Genomic DNA, 21,382 nt, shown 5'->3' on the forward strand with positions numbered 1-21,382 from the left:
AGAGGATCTGAAGGTACAAGGGATCTAGAAGTACCTTAAGCAGGTCCACACGGATTTTCATAAATGCTCTTAGCTTCTTCAGTCAGCCTCAATAGAGGCAGTGTTGGTTCCACAAAACACAATGACTTAATAAGAATTAGCCTAAGGATCAACCTTACTTTAAAAAAAAGTATTATTGCATTAGTATTTATTAATGAAATTGAAAATGTCATTTCAGATCCCTTTTATGATGCAATTCCCATAGCTCATCTTCTGACTTTAAACTATATTTACGACTGTCTAAGCCCAGTATTTATTATCATTTAGGGATCACCTTTAAAAAAGATTGTTTCACTGGTGGTTCAAACAGTAAGGAATCTGGCTGCAATGCAGGGGACCTGGGTTCCATCCCTGGGTCGGGAAGATCCCGTGGAGAAGGGAATGGCAATCCACTCCAGTATTCTTGCCTTGAGAAGTCCATGGACAGAGGAGCCTGGTGGCTACAGTCCATTGGATCGCAAAGAGTCGGACAGGACTGAGGGACTAACACCTTCACTTTTCTTTGTATAAAATAGTTGCCTATAATTAAAGATGCCACAGAGATGTGTCCCAAGGGTTTGGACAAACCGCAGATTATATAGCTGTTTTTGGTCAGTCTCCTAACATGGGGTGGCAAAGATTCAGACAGATTATATTAAAATACACCATCTTAACCAAGTGTACAGATGAATAAGGTTAAGTACAGTCATACTATGCTACAAGATCAAAGTATTTCTTTAAGTCCTGGGTGCTACCATAGAACAAAATGATGCCTGTGACGTCTAGGTTGAAAAGGGAGGAAAAGGAAGAGAAAGGAAGGTAGGTAAAATGATGGAGGCCAAGGTAACAGCTTTGCCTTGGAATGAATGAATCCAGACTCAGCCCTCAAAACGCTGCCTGGCTTAGGCTAAATCTTTTAAACCTTTCTGGACCTTTCTTTTCCGCGTTTGAATAATGACAGGTTAGGTTTAGATGATTTCTAAGGAATCTTTAAGTTCTGAAATAGCTTATGTAGAAAACAAAACAAAACAAAATAAAATCACTTATGAAGAATAAGAGAGAAGAAACATTTGCCAAAGAACAGAAGATAGGGAATGCCACCAATAACTTCAAGCCCCACCTGCTCACTAAAGTGGGTGTTGGTAAAGAGCGTATCTGCTCTGCTGCTTCAGCCTGGACCTCTGCAATATGAAAGCTGACTACCTCCATCTGCACCCAGTACCACTCTCAGCACCCGGCTCTTAACCGTCTCCAACCCCCGGGTCCTCAGGGGGCACGCTGGTTCTCGAAACAGGTTTTGGTGGTCTCGCAATAATAGCGTTCCAGGCTTGAGTGATGAGATTCGCTGCACTGTCTCAGGAGGGAAGGGAGGGAGAGCTTTTTGCAAAGGGGACTGAGGGCATTTAAGAAAAGCTTCCAGAGCTTGGAACGACTCCGCCGGAGCAGGACAGGGCCAGGCATCAGCCTCCGCGCGAGGTAAAGAACAAGGAAACCTGCAAACGGGTACCCAGAAGCCCGGCTCAAAATAGGAGCGCTCGGCGGAGCGTGCGCAGAGCGCCTGTGCCCTACGTGCGTGCGCATGCGCCTCGGCCATCGCGAAAGATCGCGGTCCCTCCGAGGCGCACGCTGGTGGCTCCGTTTACCAGAGGGACCTGCGGCCGCCCCCGGCCAGCGCCGCAGCCCCCCCGGAGCCCGGCCCCGAGGTGTGAGGTGAGCCCCGGGTCGTGCAGGCCCCTTCCCGTCCGGCTCAGCGGGAAAAGGACTCGGGAGTGGGGACTGAGGAGGTGCCGCCGCGGCTGCCCGCTCCTCGGTCTAACCCTGTGCCGAAGTGCCACCAGCAGCCGCGGCACCTCCTCCTCAGGGATCGTTATTCTCGTCGCCGCTAACAAAAGTCTTGGGCGCCGCGCTGTGGAGGGGGTGTCTCGGGGCTTTCTCGGGGTGGGCGGCGGGCCGGCGGTGGAGCCCGAGTTTGGGGCTGGGCGCTGAGGCGGAACGATGCCCGCGGACTGGATTAACCCTCTCAGTCCCGAGCCCGCGCTGAGCAACCTGTTCGAGTGTGGCCCGCGCTCTCCCCGCGCCGCCCTTAGCCCAGCCCTGGGGCTAGGTCGGCGCCGCGGGGGCGTGTGGCGCTCCTGGGCCGCTGCGGGCTGTGGGTGGAGCACGCGGCCCCTGGGTAGGAGGACGATGCACCGAGGGCTGGGTGCGGGGGTGCGGGTGTCGTCGGGGCTTCCCGGGGCCCGGGCGGCGTCGCAGCATCTTGACTGCCTCCTGTTTCTAGTCCTGAAAGTTGTCCGTTCTCCTCCCTCCCCGGTCAGTTTTGCATATTCCGCCTCGAGGCTTCCCCCTCTGCCCCCTTGCACGCTCCGTGTGTTTGCCCTGGGGTACCGCGGGGAGGTTCATCCATAGCCTCTGAAATAAGGTGCTGTTAAACATTTCACGACATTTTAGCATCTTCCTAGACGTCTTTTTCAGAGTTAGGTTCCTTCCTCAGTAAGAGAAAAAGGGGTGTTTTTTCTTTATTTCTTAAAAGAACAAAAGCATATGCCACTAATTTAGGCAGAGGAGTCAACTTGAAGTTACAAATTATCTAGGAAGGAGGACAAAAGGTCTGGTTTTTGGCCCAGAATAAATGAAATTTTGAATTTTGGTTCCCTTCTGAATGTAGGCAGACAGAGCAGCAGAGCAGACCAGCCGCTATAGAAATAAATGACTGCTCTAAAAGATTGGTCAAACAAGATCTTATTTTATAGAAGTAGTTTGGAGACACCTGTAATGTTTATTTACGGGAACTGGGTTAGTTGGTAAAGCTAATACCACAGGAGCAAGGAAACAAAGACTTGACAAGGGGGATGTTACCTTCCTCTTGAGCCTTCTTTTAGCCTTTAGTGGTGTGCTGACAGTCAAAGGGATAGATAAATCCCTAGTTCTGTTATTAAGAACCATTTACTCTTCAAGATAATGCTTTCCATCTGTATTTTTTTTTCCCCATCCATAGTTTCAAGCAAATCAGTACCATCTTTTTCCTCCAGAAGAAGAAGGGGGGGCGGGGGGGTCGAAGTGTTTGAAGTACCAAACCACAACATAGAGGTAATAAAATTGGAAAGTGATGTAAAAGCTTAAGTGGGCAGGCTTGCAAGGATAGAGCTGAAAATAAAAGATAATTGAGATGCAATTCTTCTTACAGTGTTGCCTTTTACTTAGTGAAATAACAGGTTCCTTCTCTACCCCCCTTCCCCCAAATGCTTTGAAACTGTCAGGAAAACAAGGTAATTAATACAGCTTACTGTCTTACTTTCTCTTTCCTCCTCCTCCGTTTTTTTTTTTTTTTCCTCATCCACTAATATTCCCTGACTCTACATCTCTCCTAAATCTACCAGTGCCCTATTAATAGAAGAAGATAGGACTATAGGTTCTTTCATCCCTTTTTTCATCTTAGGTACTGTATTCCTCTGAGCTTTATTTTGTGCTTTGAACATTTGGATGGATTTTTCTACAGAGATTCCCCAGCCATGCTTGACATATTTGAAGTAGGGAGGCTTGAGGGGAAGATAAATATTAAAGTGCATGTTCTTTCTTTGTATAGCACAATGTTATGAGAGAGTCATCATTGGGCAAAGAGAGGGGGTTTTAAACTCACTGTAAGTCCTCTGTTGCCCACTTGACAGGCAAAAAATCTCTCTCCCCAACTTAAATTTCGTATATGTTAGTAAAACTATGAGATTTCATACTGAAAACTTATCCTGAGCTTGTTAGTGTGTTGATGTTAGACTGGTGTTAACTTTAGTTTCTTCAGGAGACATGTGAGAGGAAACAGTTCTTACTGCATCTTTACCTTCTTTCACAGGGAAGAGCAGTGTTGGCCTCAAGTGTTTTTTAACCCCTAAATCTCTAGAATTAGAGAAGCTGCAAATGCCCACAAAAAGAGCAGTAGGGCAAATGAAAAGCAAGACTTTGAAATACGTATGAGAGGAATTGTTCAGTATAGATTTGGGAGAAGAAGGGTCACAGTGTCTTGAGTAAAGAAGTGAAGGTTTTTAATAGTGGCATTTCTAGAAGGTTAGGAATGAATGTTTGAAGAGTAACAACTCCTTGTTGACTAGAAAGCAGTTTTAACTGATTGTTGCATCAGAAATGATGAATCTGTCTTTGAGTTACAATTTTTTTTGCTGAGAACTTACAACAGTTTTGGTGGATCCAAGGAATGCACTGTGAATGAAGTTTAAGAAAAAAACAGCAGGCTGCTGCTGCTGCTAAGTGACTTCAGTCATGTCCGACTCTGTGCGACCCCATATATGGCAATAGGCTGCCATCCCTGGGATTCTTCAGGTAAGAACACTGGCGGGGGTTGCCATTTCCTTCTCCAGTGCATGAAAGTGAAAAGAGAAAGTTAAGTCGATCAGTCCTGTCCGACTCTTAGCGACCCCATGGACTGCAGCCTACCAGGCTCCTCCATCCACAGGATTTTCCAGGCAAGTGTACTGGAAGTCCAAACAACTAGGCTAGTAGGCCTAAAAAAAAAAAATCCTGGTCCCCAAAGTTTATCTCATTAAACTAATTTTATAGTCAAAACACAACCATACTAAAAGGAAAAAAAAAAAAAAATCAGGAGCTTGATACTAGAACATTTTCTGAACATATTTCAATGGAAAAGGGAAACCAGGCTGGAATTTCAACCTGTTTTTTTTTTAACTTTCCAATTTTGTTTTTAGTTTTAAAAGATCTTCTGCTTCTGCTTTCTCTAATATTAAAAGTAATGTATAATTTGTCAGATGGACTGGAATTTGATGCCTACTGTTCATTTTAATTTTGAACTTTAATGTATTTGTTTTTCCTGTATTTTTTTAAGCCTCACCACTCAGCACACTGGAAGATTAGATTATCTTTTGTAATCAGTAGATGGCTAGATGGACTTTAAAAATTAGATAAAGTAGCAGTGATGCCTTGAGATTAGTAAGAATCTAGGCCCTATGAATTAAATATGCTGCTGCTAAGTCGCTTCAGTCGTATCCAACTTTGTGCGACCCCATAGACGGCAGCCCACCAGGCTCCCCCGTTCCTAGGATTCTCCAGACAAGAACACTGGAGTGGGTTGCCATTTCCTTCCCCCATGCATGAAGGTGAAACGTGAAAGTGAAGTCGCTCAGTCCTGTCCCACTGGGACCCCATGCTGTGGCCTACCAGGCTCCTCCGCCCATGGGATTTTCCAGGCAAGAGTCCTGGAGTAGGTTGCCATTGCCTTCTCTGATGAGTTAAATATGGAGCTATATAAGCTTTAGCAACCAGAAAACTGTATCCTGAGAATGAATTTATTTATTAAATAAGATATGGAAAACAGAAGACCAAAACCCACATGAGTTTTAGGAAAAAGAATCTAGCACTTTGAGCAGTGATATGCTCTCACTGTGTACTTTGCTCTCTAACAAGATGATAATTTCCTTGAGAGAAAAAGTTTCAGAAGTAGTGATTGCTAATCCTTATAATGCAGTCTTGGAAAACTCTGAAGAAAGACAAAAGAATATCCTTCTATTCCCATTGTAGCTTGGAGAAGGCAATGGCACCCCATTCCAGTACTCTTCACTGGAAAATTCCATGGACGGAGAAGCCTGGTAAGCTGCAGTCCATGGGGTTGCTAAGAATCGAACACGACTGAGTGATTTCACTTTCACTTTTCACTTTCATGCATTGGAGAAGGAAATGGCAACCCACTCCAGTGTTCTTGCCTGGAGAATCCCAGGGACGGGGGAGCCTGGTGGGCTGCCGTCTGTGGGGTCGCACAGAGTCAGACACTACTGAGGCGACTTAGCAGTAGCAGCTCATTGTAGCCAGTGTGTTTGAGGCAATCTTTAATTTCTGAATTGGAAATGCAAAAGTTACGTACATTTATAGTATGTCAAGATAAGTAAATCTAAGCTGAGAAAGATGAATCACTTTCTGTACAGAAAGTGTGAGTTGGAATAGAATTGCTGACATCTTTTGTTGCAGGGCCTTGCTGACAAGCCCCCAGGGCCCACTTTTGTCATTGTCTCCTCTGGGATTCTGCCTGGCTTCTTTCGTCTTCACAGTTGCCATCTCCTGCTTTTCCCACCTGAGTTCTTTGGGTCTGGCTTTGTAGCCAGCCTCTGAAGACATTCTTCCAAGATTGCATCCCCTTTATTGCTGGTCTTCAGGACAAATACTCAACTTATTTTAGGGGCTTTTACTTTTTATCATCAAAAGAGAACTGGTAAATTGGGGAATATCAGATTCCTGATGTTCCACATTGATAAAAATTAAACAGTTAGAACTGGACATGGAACAACAGACTGGTTCCAAATAGGAAAAGGAGTATGTCAAGGCTGTATATTGTCACCCTGCTTATTTAACTTATATGCAGAGTACATCGTGAGAAATGCTGGGCTGGAAGAAGCAAGCTGCAATCAAGATTGCCAGGAGAAATATCAGTAACCTCAGATATGCAGATGACACCACCCTTACGGCAGAAAGAGAAGAAGAACTAAAGAGCCTCTTGGTGAAAGTGAAAGTGGAGAGTGAAAAAGTTGGCTTAAAGCTCAACATTTAGAAAACTAAGATCATGGCATCCGGTCCCATCACTTCATGGGAAATAGATGGGGAAACAGTGTCAGAGTTTATTTTTGGGGGCTCCACAATCACTGCAGAAGGTGATTGCAGCCATGAAATTAAAAGATGCTTACTCCTTGGAAGAAAAGTTATGACCAACCTAGATAGCATATTCGAAAGCAGAGACATTACTTTGCCAATGAAGATCCATCTAGTCAAGACTATGATTTTTCCAGTGGTCGTGTGTGGGTGTGAGAGTTGGACTGTGAAGAAAGCTGAGCACCGAAGAATTCATGCTTTTGAACTGTGGTGTTGGAGAAGACTCTTGACAGTCCTTGGACTGCAAGGAGGTGCAACCAGTCCATCCTAAAGGAGATCAGACCTGGGTGTTCATTGGAAGGACTGATACTAAAGCTGAAACGCCAGTACTTTGGCCACCTGATGTGAAGAACTGACTCATTGGAAAAGACCCTGATTCTGGGAGGGATTGGGGGCAGGAGGAGAAGGGGACAATAGAGGATGAGATGGCTGGATGGCATCACTGACTCAATGGACATGAGTTTTGGGTAAACTCCGGGAGTTGGTGATGGACAGGGAGGCCTGGCGTGCTGCAATTCATGGGGTCGCAAAGAGTCGGACGCGACTGAGCCACTGAACTGAACTGAACTAAACTTTCTATCATCAAAGGAGAACTGGTAAATTGGGGAATATCACATTCCTGACGTTACACATTGGTAAAAATTAAAGTGTAGGGTTAAATGTATTTAGTCCTCTTTGTTTTCTGATGAAATAATCATCAGGTCACTTAATCTGAAATTAGTTTTCCACATATCTTATATTGCTCTGTAAAGAAGTAAATATCTCTTTTCTCAGGGTTAGGGTGTGAAAAACTGTTGCGAGACCCCTCATTTTTACTGGTCTTTGGAGCCTGAGACTGTTCCCTCCAGTTACTCCAGCAATTTCCTTTGTTCAGCTGAGATTCTGCAGATTCCTATAGTAAAAGATATAATATCAAAAAGAATGCAAAAATTCTTTTAACCTGTATGTGATCAGTTGCTGTATTTTGTCAGTATTTCCTGGTTTCCTCAATATTCTGTGTCCTGCTGTCTGAAACTTGCAGCTTCTTCAAGGATGGTTCTCTTAGGAAAAAGGACTGTTGCTATCCATACTCACGTGATCCTGATTAGAAGCACTTATTTCATTATGTTATTGAAAAGCAATTTAGAATATATATCAGAAGTTTTTTTTTTTCTTTTACTGCGTAATATTTGGTTCAGCTGAGAGGTGATCTGATTTTTCTTCAGTATTGAAAATCAATTTTTGACCCATTCTAAGTTTATCATCATTTTTTTTTTTGCTGTTCTTGCAACCTGTAGTAGGGCATTTTTGTGTCCCTTGGCTTATTACTTAATCAACAGCCAGGAAAGCATTGATTCAAGTAGTATTATTGTCAGCACATGTTTATAGATTTAGCAGACTTAATTTTCCCATACACAAATAACATGTGAAAGATTTTAAAATTTGAGCATTTATAATACTTACTACTTTTTTGTTTTTTGACCATGCTGTGCAGTGTGGGACCTTAATTCCCTGACCAGGGATCAAACTTGAGCTCCCTGAAGTAGCAGTGTGGAGTCCTAATCCCTGGATTGTCAGAGAAGTCCCTATAATATTGTATTTTCAAACAGTTCAGATAGTTTTATTCTGTTCCGTGTATGTATGTTTTTGACAAAAGTGGGAGACTATATGCTGTTTCATAAACCATTTAAAATTTTATTTTTCACTTAACTGTAGTTACTGTCTTTTCAAGTCAGCATATACAGATCTTGCTCATCATTTTTAGTGAGTGTGTTGTGTGTTGGTTGTACCGTAGTTTAACCAATTCCTTATTGGTAGACTTTCAGATTGCCTCTGGGTTTTTATTTTATAAACAATGTTGTACTAACATTTCAGTTATACATCATGTGTTTACTTTCTTAGAATAAACTGTAGAATAGGTCTGCTGAATCAAATTATATACATTTTAAGGGCTTTTGGTGTCCATAGCTATTTTTTTGAAATACCAACTAGTTTGCTTTTCCTCCAGTAGTATTTGAAACTGGAAAATTTCCTGGTTGTCTAGTGGTTAGACACTTCACTACCCTGGGCCGGGTTCAGGCCTTGTTTGGGGAACTAAGATTCTGCAAGCCATGTGGGACAGCCAAAAAAAAAAAAAAAAAAAATTTCCAAGTGTTGGAATGTTGAATATATTCTTTTTTTCTGAACCCTCTCCTATACTGTGTTCTGTTCTTACTTTTCTCATCTGATTGGCAAAAATGTTATATATCATGTTTGTATGTTTTTATTAGTAAAGTTGAATATCTTTTCATATGTTTGTTGGACATTTGTATTTCTTTTGTAAATTTATGTCCTTTTCCCATTTTTCTATTAAGGTAGTATTCTTTATCTGCTTTTTACGAAATTCATTTTATATATTACTTTTGCTAAGCACATAATTACGTGCAAATATCCTGTACTGTTTTAAATTATTCTATTTTAGAATAGTATTTATCAAAATATGACTTATAGATCACTTGTAACAGTACCAAGATAATCGTTAGAATGCATGTATATCATTCATTTTCCAGAGGTTCGGATTTCTTAGACCTATGGGGTTCCTGTGAATCTCCTGTACATTAAAATTAGGGAACCTCTGATTTGGAAGAAATATAAATTCCTTAATATTTTTACTGTTCCTGTTTTTCTTCTTGTCTCATGGCATTCTACGTTTTTTTTTTTTATTTATTTACCTTAATAATCATAAACTACAGTCTTAATGTATTAAGGTTTTATCCTACCCCAACCTAAAAATAATTTTACAAAAATATTTTGATATATGGAAATTTGAATGTTAAAGTACATAAAGGAAAGCACTTTTGTAAGTCTGTGAGAAGCATTGTTTGTAAATGAGGCAAAGGGAATAACTCAGAGAAAAACAAGTAAAATAGAGTAGACAGAAGTATAAGGGGGTTTCTCATCTAGTTTAAAAAACTCAATATTACTTTGTTGCTTCCTCAAGTTTTGTATGGTAATCTTCTTTGAACTGTAAATTTGGAACCCATACTGCTTGAAAAATAGTCTAAATGAGATTTTTGAAATTCTCATTGTTACATACATATTCAGTAGGGAGCAGTGTTCCCGTTACTTTTTTTTTAAAGTTGCAAGCAGATGAACATGCTGCATAAGCAGCAAACTACAAAAAAGGAACTTATATGGATATTTTGATACTGTAGCCAAATAAAGCTTTCAGGGCTTATTTGACACATTTAATGATATGCATAATTGTTACCGTGCTGCATGATAATTAAGCTTAAATATACATGACTGTGTTTAATATCACTTTTCCATAGCCAGACATCACATTTCTGGGCCCACCTTGAAGGAGGAAAAAATATGGCAGGCCCAGAAGTTTTAACAAATATTTCTGATTTAGAGATTTCAATTTTAGAGAGATTAGACATTTGAGGCAGAGGTTGCTTGTAAGTTTGGTGTTCCTAATTCCTAAGGTTATAGACTTTCCTGTTCCCTTCTTCTACTCAAGACCATATGCTTGGGGGAGAAATTGGGAAGATTCAGCCATGGCTTTACTGTCTCAAAATAGTTTTTTCTGCCCAGTAATTAAAGCTTGGGATGCAGAGGTCCCTGTCATTGGTAGTGCACAAAGGACAGTTTCTCTGCTTTAGCCAAGCTGGTTCAAGTTCTCAGGGTCTAAGCTGTCACGGGCCCTAATATCTATTTGAGTTGTCCTGTTTACCTGGGTCTCTTGAGAATTTCTGAACTGGCTTTCTCATGTTTTCCCAGCCGAGGTTGTGTACTTCAAACAGAAATATTTGACATCTGTGAAACGAAAATAAAGTAAAAGCAGATTTAAAATCATTACAAAACCAAATGCAAGTATGATAGTTTTAGAATATGCTTTTTTCCTACCAGTCCTGCCTTCCACTCTACCTACCCTTCCAGCCCCAAAAGAGGTGCATAGTTTTCTCTCTAGAAAAAAAATGAAAGTGAAAGTTGGATCCAACTCTCTGCAACCCCATGGACTGTAAGTCTGCCAGGCTCCTCTGTCCATGGAATTCTCCAGGCAAGAATACTGGAGTGGGTTGCCATTTCCTCCTCCAGGGAATCTTCCCAACCCAGGGATCAAACCCATGTCTCTAGCATTGCAGGTGGATTCTTTACCATCTGAGCCACCAGGGAAGCCCCCAGGAAAGGCAGTGTCAAGTCAGACTCTGAAACTTGGTATAAACTCTTTAACTGGAAATCATTCATATCCCACACTGTAACTTTCTAGGGTTGACTCTTCTCTGCAGCCTGACTGTGTAATGAAGCATTTGTTGGTCAAACATTTTCTCTATCTAGGTACTATATTTTTGTACTATTTAAAAGGATGAAGCATTGTTGGAAAAATGTCCTGATACTACTTTTAGAATATTCTGTTTGCCAGTTCAGTATTGGTTGATAGAAGTAAGTCTTTGTATCCACTATAATTCAGTACTAAAACTGTCTGAAGTTTGATGTTGCTTTACCTTTTATAGAGTACATTATTTTATAATTCACTCATATACCATCTTTGATAGGTGGAATTTTTAGAAAGAAAAATTCTGAGCTCAGAGAAGTTAAGTGATTCACATAGTTGGGAAAAGGCTTGAATCCATATCTTTTGATTTCTTTATATTTTACACCTTTCACAGATACCATCTGCTGAATCATTTAATGATTAAAACATATATAATAAAATTTAAATAACTGATTAACTGTGCCAGATATTTAAATAAAATTTAGGACAACAGCATGCAAATTTTTCAAAATGGATCAATTATGTCTTGTGACAAATGAAAAACTACCATTATAGATGGGAAATTAAACTGTATCTTATATAAACAACTGAGGAAGGAAATAGTACCTTTAAATGCTATTTATGGATTCTTTGGTATATCTATAGCAAGAATGATAAGGTAGAAAAATTATAATATTTTTATTATGAAATACCCATGTATTTTATCTGTAAGGCAGTATTGTATCTCTCATCAAAGTTTGTGATTGTTGTTGTTAGCCACACTCCCGGCATTTGGAATTTTAGTTCTCCACCAGGGAGTGCACTGGTGCTCCAGCAGTGGATGTATGCAGTTTTAATCACGGGACCACCAGAAAGTCCCAAAGGCAGTATCTTAAAATTTCTCTTTCTAGTAGCTAATTGTTAGTGTGTAGAAACACAACTGATTTTTGTATACCGATTTTGTATCCTGCAACTTTACTGAGCTAATCAAAGTTTTAATATCAAGCCTGTAATATTTTAAGAGGAAATTGCTAATTTCTCCCAATTTTTTAAAAAAATTATTTTTCAGATATTTCAGTCAAAGGAAGAAATAGTTGTTCTCCTAGCGTGGAATCTGTTGTTTGCGAATGTGGTTGTTAGCAGCTTGACAAGTTGGCCAAATGGTGCCCGATGTAATAAAATGAAAAGAAGAGGCAAGATGATGTCATTTTCCCATATTGTGAAACCGAAAACAAATGCCTTTTGTGAGACTAAGCTAACAAACCTCTGACGGTGCAAAGAGTAATACTGTTTGAAGAACTTAACAGTAAAATAGAATATGAAGTACTTTCAAGCTGAGACCTGCAGTTGTACAAAGATCTAAAATACATATTGAGTAGGCCTGATCATCTGAATCTCATTCAATAGAGAAAGCATGGCTATGAGTTGGATTGTCTTCTGTCTGTGGCCCTTGACTATGTTTGTGGGCCATATAGGTGGGCACAGTTTGTTTTCTTTGAGCCTGTTACCTTGAGGACGTGCCAAGATTTGCTTTATAAACTGCCTTCATGCCCAGTCTTCTGAATCATTATGACCAACAGAGAACAGCTTTAGCAGTGGAGGTAAGACTTCATCTATTATTTGGCATGTCATAGAAAATTATTCTTGTATTGCCCTTTTAATCAGTCTAATGAATGTGTTTGATAAATAGCAGGAAAAACTAATATGTTATTTTTAACTGCATCTTGTACATTAAAAAGATATGTATTTAGGTTCAGACTCAGATAGATTGAAGATTTCATGTTTGGGGAATGTTACTCATCTTAGTTTTCAGATATTATTCTTTTAGGAAGAAATTTGAAGCATTAGAACTGGGGAAGTAATAGCCTTTCAGAAGTTTAAATATTCCAAGTTATGGTTACATCTTTTCTGTTATTTGATAATAAGACTTTAAAGAGCAGACTATAATAATATTCATAATTCAGTTAGTAAATATTAAAGGTAACATGATTTTGAAAATGGATTCTTTGGTTCACCCTTTAGGCTGGTGGGATTACAGTATTTTAGTTCAGTTCAGTCACTCAATCGCGTCTGACTCTTTGCAACCCTATGAATTGCAGCACGCCAGGCCTCCCTGTCCGTCACCAACTCCCAGAGTTCACGCAGACTCACGTCCATCCAGTCGGTGAGGCCATCCAGCCATCTCATCCTCTGTCATCTCCTTCTCCTCCTGCCCCCAATCCCTCCCAGCATCAGAGTCTTTTCCAATGAGTCAGCTCTTCCCATGAGGTGGCCAAAGTACTGGAGCTTCAACTTTAGGATCATTCCTTCCAAAGAACACCTAGGGCTGATCTCCTTTAGAATGGACTGGTTGGATCTCCTTGCAGTGCAAGGGACTCTCAAGAGTCTTCTCCAACACCACAGTTCTAAAGCATCAATTCTTTGGTGCTCAGCTTTCTTCACAGTCCAACTCTCACATCCATACATGACTACTGGAAAAACCATAGCCATGACTAGACGGAACTTTGTTTGCAAAGTAATGTCTCTGCTTTTGAATATGCTATCTAGGTTGGTGATAACTTTCTTTCCAAGGAGTAAGCGTCTTTTAATCTCATGGCTGCAGTCACCATCTGCAGTGATTTTGGAGCCCCAAAAAATAAAGTCTGACACCGTTTCCACTTTTTCCCCATCTATTTCCCATGAAGTGATGGGTCCAGATGCCATGATCTTCGTTTTTTGAATGTTGAGCTTTAAGCCAACATTTTCACTCTCCTCTTTCACTTTCATCAAGAGGCTATTTCCACTTCACTTTCTGCCATAATGGTGGTTTCATCTGCATATCTGAGGTTATTAATATTCCTCCTTGCAGTCTTGATTCCAGCTTGTGCTTCTTCCAGCTCAGCGTTTCTCATGATGTACTCTGCATAGAAGTTAAATAATCAGGGTAACAGTATACAGCCTCGACATACTCCTTTTCCTATTTGGAACCAGTCTGTTGTTCCATGTCCAGTTTTAACTGTTGCTTCCTGACCTGCATATAGGTTTCTCAAAAGGCAGGTCAGGTGATCTGGTATTCCCATCTCTTGAAGAATTTTCCACAGTTTATTGTGACCCACACAGTCAAACGCTTTGGCATAGTCAATAATGCAGAAATAGATGTTTTTCGGGAACTCTCTTGCTTTTTTCCATGATCCAGCAGATGTTGGCAATTTGATTTCTGGTTCTTCTGCCTTTTCTAAAACCAGCTTGAACATCTGGAAGTTCATGGTTCATGTAATTGCTGAAGCCTGGCTTGGAGAATTTTGAGCATTACTTTACTAGCGTGTGAAATGAGTGCAATTATGTGGTAGTTTGAGCATTCTTTGGCATTGCCTTTCTTTGTGACTGGAATGAAAACTGACCTTTTCCAGTCCTGTGGCCACTGCTGAGTTTTCCTTATTTGCTGGCATATTGTGTGCAGCACTTTCACAGCATTGATACATAGAAATTAGGGATCAGTAAACTGTGACGATAAGAGATAAAAGTTTTGGAGTTGTATAAGCTGCAGCAGCAGCTACCACTTTCACTTTCTATCTGTATTACTTTGGGCAAGTTACTTGAGCTTTCTTACTATTGTCACTTTGCTTGTAAAATAGAGTTAACACTTTGGCAAATATGAAATGAAGCGTTTATAAAGTACTTGTCACAGTACTTTTGGAGTAAGTTCTCTTAAAGTGATAGCGTTTACCATTTTCCCATATTCTCATATTAATGTAGCTACATAATACATAGAATTTAAAGTTGTTTCTTTTTTTTTAATTTAGTCTCTAATCCTTTGTTACCGTGCTTTCAGCAAGTTGAATACTATGTGTTTTGGAATCTTCATTTTATAGTAAAATTCAAAGGTTTAGTACTTCCAAGTAAACTAACATAAATCTGGAAAAATTTGTAGAAAGATTATTATTCATAGATTTTGAAACATAAGAGGGCAGCTTGTATAGTCCAAATACTTGAAAATATTGTAGAGGTTGAATAAAATATTTCTGCTCTTCCACTGACTATACAAAGTCTAACTGGTAAGGGGAGATTTGGTATAGGCTGTTAGATTGGGTATATGAAATGCATATTGTTTTAATATAGGAATTTGATTCCAGGCATGGTAGTCCCTGTTGGATATTAAAACTACCCAATTCTCTAACCAAAAAAAATGAAGGAGGAATATCTTTGGTTCTGGTATCATTTTAAGTCAGTATAACTCCTTTGGAAAGCAAATAGAGTTGTAAGAAATAAGTCATAAAGATTTGGGTTTACCTGGTGGCTCAGAGGTTAAAGCATCTGCCTGCAATACGGGAGACCTGTGTTCGATCCCTGGGTCAGGAAGATCCCCTGAAGAAGGAAATGGCAACCCACTCCAGTATTCTTGCCCAGAGAATCCCATGGATGGAGGAGCCTGGTTGGCTACAGTCCACGGGGTCGCAATGAGTCGGGCACGACTGAGTGACTTCACTTTTACTTTGCCTCTTTCACGTAGTAGCTTTCAGACTTTGAAATTAACTCACCTAACATCTCTGTGATCTGGAGAAGGAAATGGCAACCCACTCCAGTACTCTTGCCTGGAAAATCCCATAGACGGAGGAGCCCAGTAGGCTGCAGTCCATGGGGTGGCAAAGAGTTGGACACGACTGAGTCACTTCACTTCAACATGTTTGTGAAAATCATTTGTGAAAAGGCACTAATAACAAAAATACTTTGAATGGCTATTAAGATTAAATGAGAGATTTAAGTAGCTAGCACAATCCATGATGCAGAATAGATGATCCACAAGTGTTAATTCTATTCCAAATTTCATTTCTAAGTGACCCTAGAGAGAAAGTACTAGAAAAACGATGTATTTGTTTCATATGAATTTGCATCTCTCATTGTGGACTTTCATAATGGTGGCATGGTGAGCTGTCTCTGTCCTCTCTTCAGACATGCCCATATAGGCTAGACATTTTGTTGGCAGTGAGACTGCATCTTTTTGAATTTCACTCATTCTAGGGAGAGCACCTAGATGAGTAAGAGAAAGCTCTGGTGATATGAAGTGATGTGGGGATAGTTGGCTTGGTCATCATATCAGGACAGTGATGCCACTGACCGAGTCTCCTGACAGTCTGGGAGTGTCAGGTTTCTGTAATAGCAAAGAATATGGAAATTCAGCAATCAGCACAGCATACTTACAAATAGAAGTAAGGATTCTTAGATCCTTACAAGGACTTGTCTGCTGATGACACCCTCCTGTCTCTAATCCAGGAACTTTGGATCAGCTTGGCAGCTTTTAGTGGGAGCAAATAATTGGAGCAGGTAACCCCAACACATTCTTGAGTGTTCTTTGTGGGACTGGATGTGTTGAAAGACATTTCCTAGGTATAGCATCTTTCAGCAGACCCAGGCTTCAAGCCTGCCTCGAGTTCATTCCTATACTGATGTTTGGTGAAATCAAAATGAGTGCTTCGAATGAAATAATATATGATATTGAACTAAGGATGCCAGGAGAGAAATTGCAGAATTTGGGTTATTTCAAATTTGCTTATTATTGTTCACAATCAACAAGTTGGGTGTTCTTTCATTATGTATAGAAAATTCCTCCTCAATACTTTGATTGAAATTGGAACATGTTCAAATAAATGGGGTGAATGTCCGTTTATTAAATTGGAGAAAAGATCCTTGTTAGTATGTTAATATGTTTATTTCTTTTATTTACAAAACGTGCATTTATACACACATACACATATTAAATTTTTCTTAAGTTCTTAACTTGATGTCTGTCTTTTCCCTGAGTATTGTGGCTTTTGATAGAAACAAGATTACTCATTCCTGAGTTTCTCACACCATTTTGAACTGTCTAAATTGCGAAGTACAGGATATAGTACAATTGTCTTCAATGTACAATTGTCATTGTATAGGAGACAGGAATCAAGACCATCCCCAAGAAAAAGAAATGCAAAAAAGCAAAATGGCTGTCTGAGGAGGCCTTACAAATAGCTGTGAAAAGACAGGAAGTGAAAAGCAAAGGAGAAAAGGAAAGATATACCCATTTGAGTGCAGAGTTCCAAAGAATAGCAAAGAGAGATAAGAAAGCCTTCCTCAGCAATCAGTGCAAAGAAATAGAGGAAAACAATAGAATGGGAAAGACTAGAGATCTCTTCAAGAAAGTTAGAGATACCAACAGAACATTTCATGCAAAGATGAGCTCAATAAAGGACAGAAATGGTAGGGACCTAACAGAAGCAGAGGATATTAAAAACAAGTGGCAAGAACACCCAGAAGAACTGTACAAAAAAGATCTTCACGACACATACTCACGATGGTGTGATCACTCACCTAGTGCAAGGCATCCTGGAATGTGAAGTCAAGTGGGACTTAGGAAGCATCACTACAAACAAAGCTAGTGGAGGTGATGAAATTCCAGTTGAGCTATTTCAAATCCTGAAACATGATGCTGTGAAAGTGCTGCACTCAATATGCAAGCAAATAAGGAAAACTCAGTAGTGGCCACAGGACCAGAAAAGTCAGTTTTCATTCCAATTCCAAAGAAAGGCTATGCCTAAGAATGCTCAGAATACCGCACAATTGCAATCATCTCACATGCTAGTAAAGTTCTCCAAGCCAGGCTTCAGCAATACATGGACCGAGAACTTCTAGTTGTTCAGGCTGGTTTTAGACAAGGCAGAAGAACCAGAGATCAAATTGCCAACATCTGCTGAATCATGGAAAAAGCAAGAGAGTTCCAGAAAAACATCTATTTCTGCGTTATTGACTATGCCAAAGTGTTTGACTGTGTAGATCACAATAAACTGTTGACAATTCTGAAAGAGATGGGAATACCAGAACACCTGACCTGCCTCTTGAGAAACGTATATACAGGTTAGGAAGCAATAGTTAGAACTGGACGTGGAACAACAGGTTGGTTCCAAATAGGAAAAGGAGTATGTCAAGGCTGTATATTGTCACCCTGCTTATCTAACTCATACCCAGAGTACATCATGAGAAATGCTGGGCTGGAGGAAGCACAAGCTGGAATCAAGATTGCCAGGAGAAATATCAATAACCTTAGAGATGCAGATGATGCCACCCTTATGGCAGAAAGTGAAGAGGAACTAAAAAGCCTCTTGATGAAAGTGAAAGAGGAGAGTGAAAAAGTTGGTTGAAAGCTCAGCCAACATTCAGAAAACGAAGATCATGACATCTGGTCCCATCACTTCAAGAGAAATACATGGGGAAACAGTGGAAATGCTGTCAGACTTTATTTTTGGGGGCTCCAAAATCACTGCAGATGGTGACTGTAGCCATGAAATTAAAAGATGCATACTCCTTGGAAGAAAAGTTATGACCAACCTAGATAGCATATTGAAAAGCAGAGACATTACTTTGCCAACAAAGGTCCATCTAGTCAAGGCTATGGTTTATCCAGTGGCCATGTATGGATGTGAGAGTTGGACTGTGAAGAAAGCTGAGCGCCAAAGAATTGATGCTTTTGAACTGTGGTGTTGGAGAAAACTCTTGAGAGTCCCTTGGACTGCAAAGAGATCCAACCATTCCATTCTAAAGAAGATCAGCCCTGGGTGTTTTTTGGAAGGAATGATGCTAAAAACTCTAGTACTTTGGCCACCTCATGCGAAGAGTTGACTCATTGAAAAAGACTCTGATGCTGGGAGGGATTGTGGGGCAGTAGGAGAGGATGAGATGTCTGGATGGCATTACCAACTCAATGGAAGTGAGTTTGAGTGAACTCTGGGAGTTGATGATGGACAGGGAGGCCTGGAGTGCTACGATTCATGGGATTGCAAAGAGTCGGACATGACTGAGTGACTGAACTGAACTGAACTGTCTAGTTTTGGTATCAGGTTGATGGTGGCCTTGTAGAATGCATTTGGAATTGTTCCTTCCTCTGCAATTTTTGAAAGAATTTTAGAAGGATAGACATTAGATGTTCTCTAAATGTTTGATAGAATCCTCCTTTTGAAGCCATCTGGTCCTGGGCTTTTGTTTTTTGGGAGATTTTTGATCACAGCTTCAATTTTAATGCTTGCAGTTGGGTTGTTCATAATTTCTCTTTCTTCCTGGTTCAGTCTTAGAATATAGAAGGTTTCTAAGAACCTGTCAATTTCTTCCAGGTTATCCATTTTATTACCATATAGTTGTTTATCATAGTCTCATAATCCTTTGTATTTGTGCATTGATGTTTTAGCCTCTCCTTTTCATTTCTGATTTTGTTGATTTGACTCTTCTCTCCTTCTTTCTTGATGAATCTGGCTAAAGGTTTGTCATTTTGTTTATCTTCTCAAAGAACCAGCTTTTAGTTTTATTATCTTTACTATTGTTTCTTTCATTTCTTTTTCATTTATTTCTGCTTGGATCTTTGTGATTTCTTTCCTTCTTTTTTTTTTTCTTTTTACTTCAGTAGTTTTAGGTGTAAAGTTAGGTTGTCTATTCCATGTTTTTCTTTTTTATTAAGGTAAGATTGTATTGTCATAAACTTCCCTCTTAGAGCTGCTTTTGCTGCATCCCATAGGTTTTGAGTTGTCATGTTTTCATTGTCATTTGTTTCTAGGAATTCTTTTATTTCCCTTTTAACTTCTTCAGTAACTTGTTGGTTATTTAGGAACATGTTCTTTAATCTCCGTGTGTTTGTGTTTCTTACAGTTTTTTCTTGTAATTGATATCTAGTCTCATAGCGTTGTGGTCAGAGAAGATGCTTGATACGATTTCAATTTTCTTAAATTTACTGAGGTTTGATTTGTGACCTAAGATGTGGTCTAGCCTGGAGAATGTTCCATGTGCCCTTGGGAAGAAGGTGTATTCTTCTGCATTTGGATGGAATGTCCTGAAGATATCAATGAGATCCATCTCATCTAATGTGTCATTTAAGACTTGTGTTTCCTTATTAATTTTCTGTTTTGATGATCTGTCCAGTGGTGTGAGTGGGGTGTTAAAGTCTCTTACTATTATTGTGTTACTGTCAATTTCTCCTTTTATGTCTGTTAGTGTTTGTCTTATGTATTGAGATGCTCCTATGTTGGGTGCATAAATATTTATAATTGTTATGTCTTCCTCTTGGACTGATCCTTTGATCATTATGTAGTGTCCTTCCTTATCTCTTATAATTTCCTTTACTTTAAGGTCTTCTTTGTCTGATATGAGGATTGCTATTCCAGCTTTCTTTTACTTCCCATTTGCATGCAATATATTTTTCAATCCCCTCACGTTCAATCTATATGTGTCTTTAGGTCTAAAGTGGGTTTCTTGTTGACAGCATATATATGGGTCTTTGGTATCCATTCAGCCAGTCTTTGTCTTTTGGTTGGAGCATTTAATCCATTTACATTTAAAGTAATTATTGATATATATGTTCCTATTGCCATTTTCTTAATTGTTTGGGGTTGATATTTTAGATCTTTTTTCTTTTATATTTCTTGTCTGTATAAGTCCCTTTAACATTTGTTGTAAAGCTGGTTTGGTGGTACTGAATTCTTTTAACTTTTGCTTGTCTGAAAAGGTTTTTATTTCTCCATCAATTTTGAATGAGATCCTTGCCAGGTACAGTAATCTTGGTTGTAGATTTTTCCCTTTCAGTACTTTAAATATATCCTTCATTCCCTTCTGGCCTGCAGAGTTTCTGCTGAAAGATAGCTGTTAAGTGTATGGGGTTTCCCTTGTATGTTACTTGTTGCTTCTCCCTTGCTGCTTTGGATATTCTTTCTTTGTGTTTAGTCTTTGTTACTTTGATTAGTGTGTGTCTCAGCGTCTTTCTCCTTGTGTTTATCCTGTATGGGACTCTTTGAGCCTCTTGGACTTGATTGACTATTTCCTTTTCCACGTTGGGGAAGTTTTCAACAATAATCTCTCAAAAATTTTCTCATACCCATTCTTTTTCTCTTATTCTTCTGGGGCCCCTGTAATTTGAATGTTGGTGCATTTGCTATTGTTCCAGAGGTCTCTGAGACTATCCTCAGTTCTTTTCATTCTTTTAATTCTTCTAGGCCTTGTTAATTGATTTTTGCATTTTCTCTATTTTGTTTTCAAGGTTTTTGATCATCTTTACTATCCTTATTCTGAATTGTTTTTCAGGTAGTTTGTCTATTTCCTCTTCATTTATTTGGAATTCTGTGTTTCTAGTTTGCTCCTTCATTTGTGTAGTATTTTTCTGCCTTTTCATAATTTTTTCTTAACTTGTTGTGTTTGAAGTCTCCTTTTCCCAGCTTCAAGCAAAGTTGAATTCTTGAAGAAGGTTTTGGTTTCTGCCCTTCTAAGGCTGGTCCAGTAGTTTGTATAAGCTTTGTGTAGAGTGAGATTTGTGCTGGGGTTTTGTTTGTTTGTTTCCTCTGATGGGTAATGCTGAGTGAGGTGGTAATCCTATCTGTTGATGATTTTGTATTTTTGTTTTGTTTGTTGTTTAGATGACGCGTCCTGCACAGGGTGCTACTGGTGGTTGGGTGATGCTGGATATAGTGTTCAAGTGATTTCCTTTGTGTGAGTTCTATTTGATATGCC

General features: G+C 39.7%; 1 pseudogene; it reads left to right on the forward strand.

The window, feature by feature from the left end:
- Nucleotides 1–2,013: 2,013 nt before the first annotated feature.
- The window catches only part of LOC128046831 (frizzled-3-like), a 106,283-nt pseudogene continuing 86,914 nt past the window's right edge, over nt 2,014–21,382 (forward strand).

This window comes from Budorcas taxicolor, chromosome 4, assembly GCF_023091745.1.
Source record: "Budorcas taxicolor isolate Tak-1 chromosome 4, Takin1.1, whole genome shotgun sequence".
NCBI classification, from domain to species: domain Eukaryota; kingdom Metazoa; phylum Chordata; class Mammalia; order Artiodactyla; family Bovidae; genus Budorcas; species Budorcas taxicolor.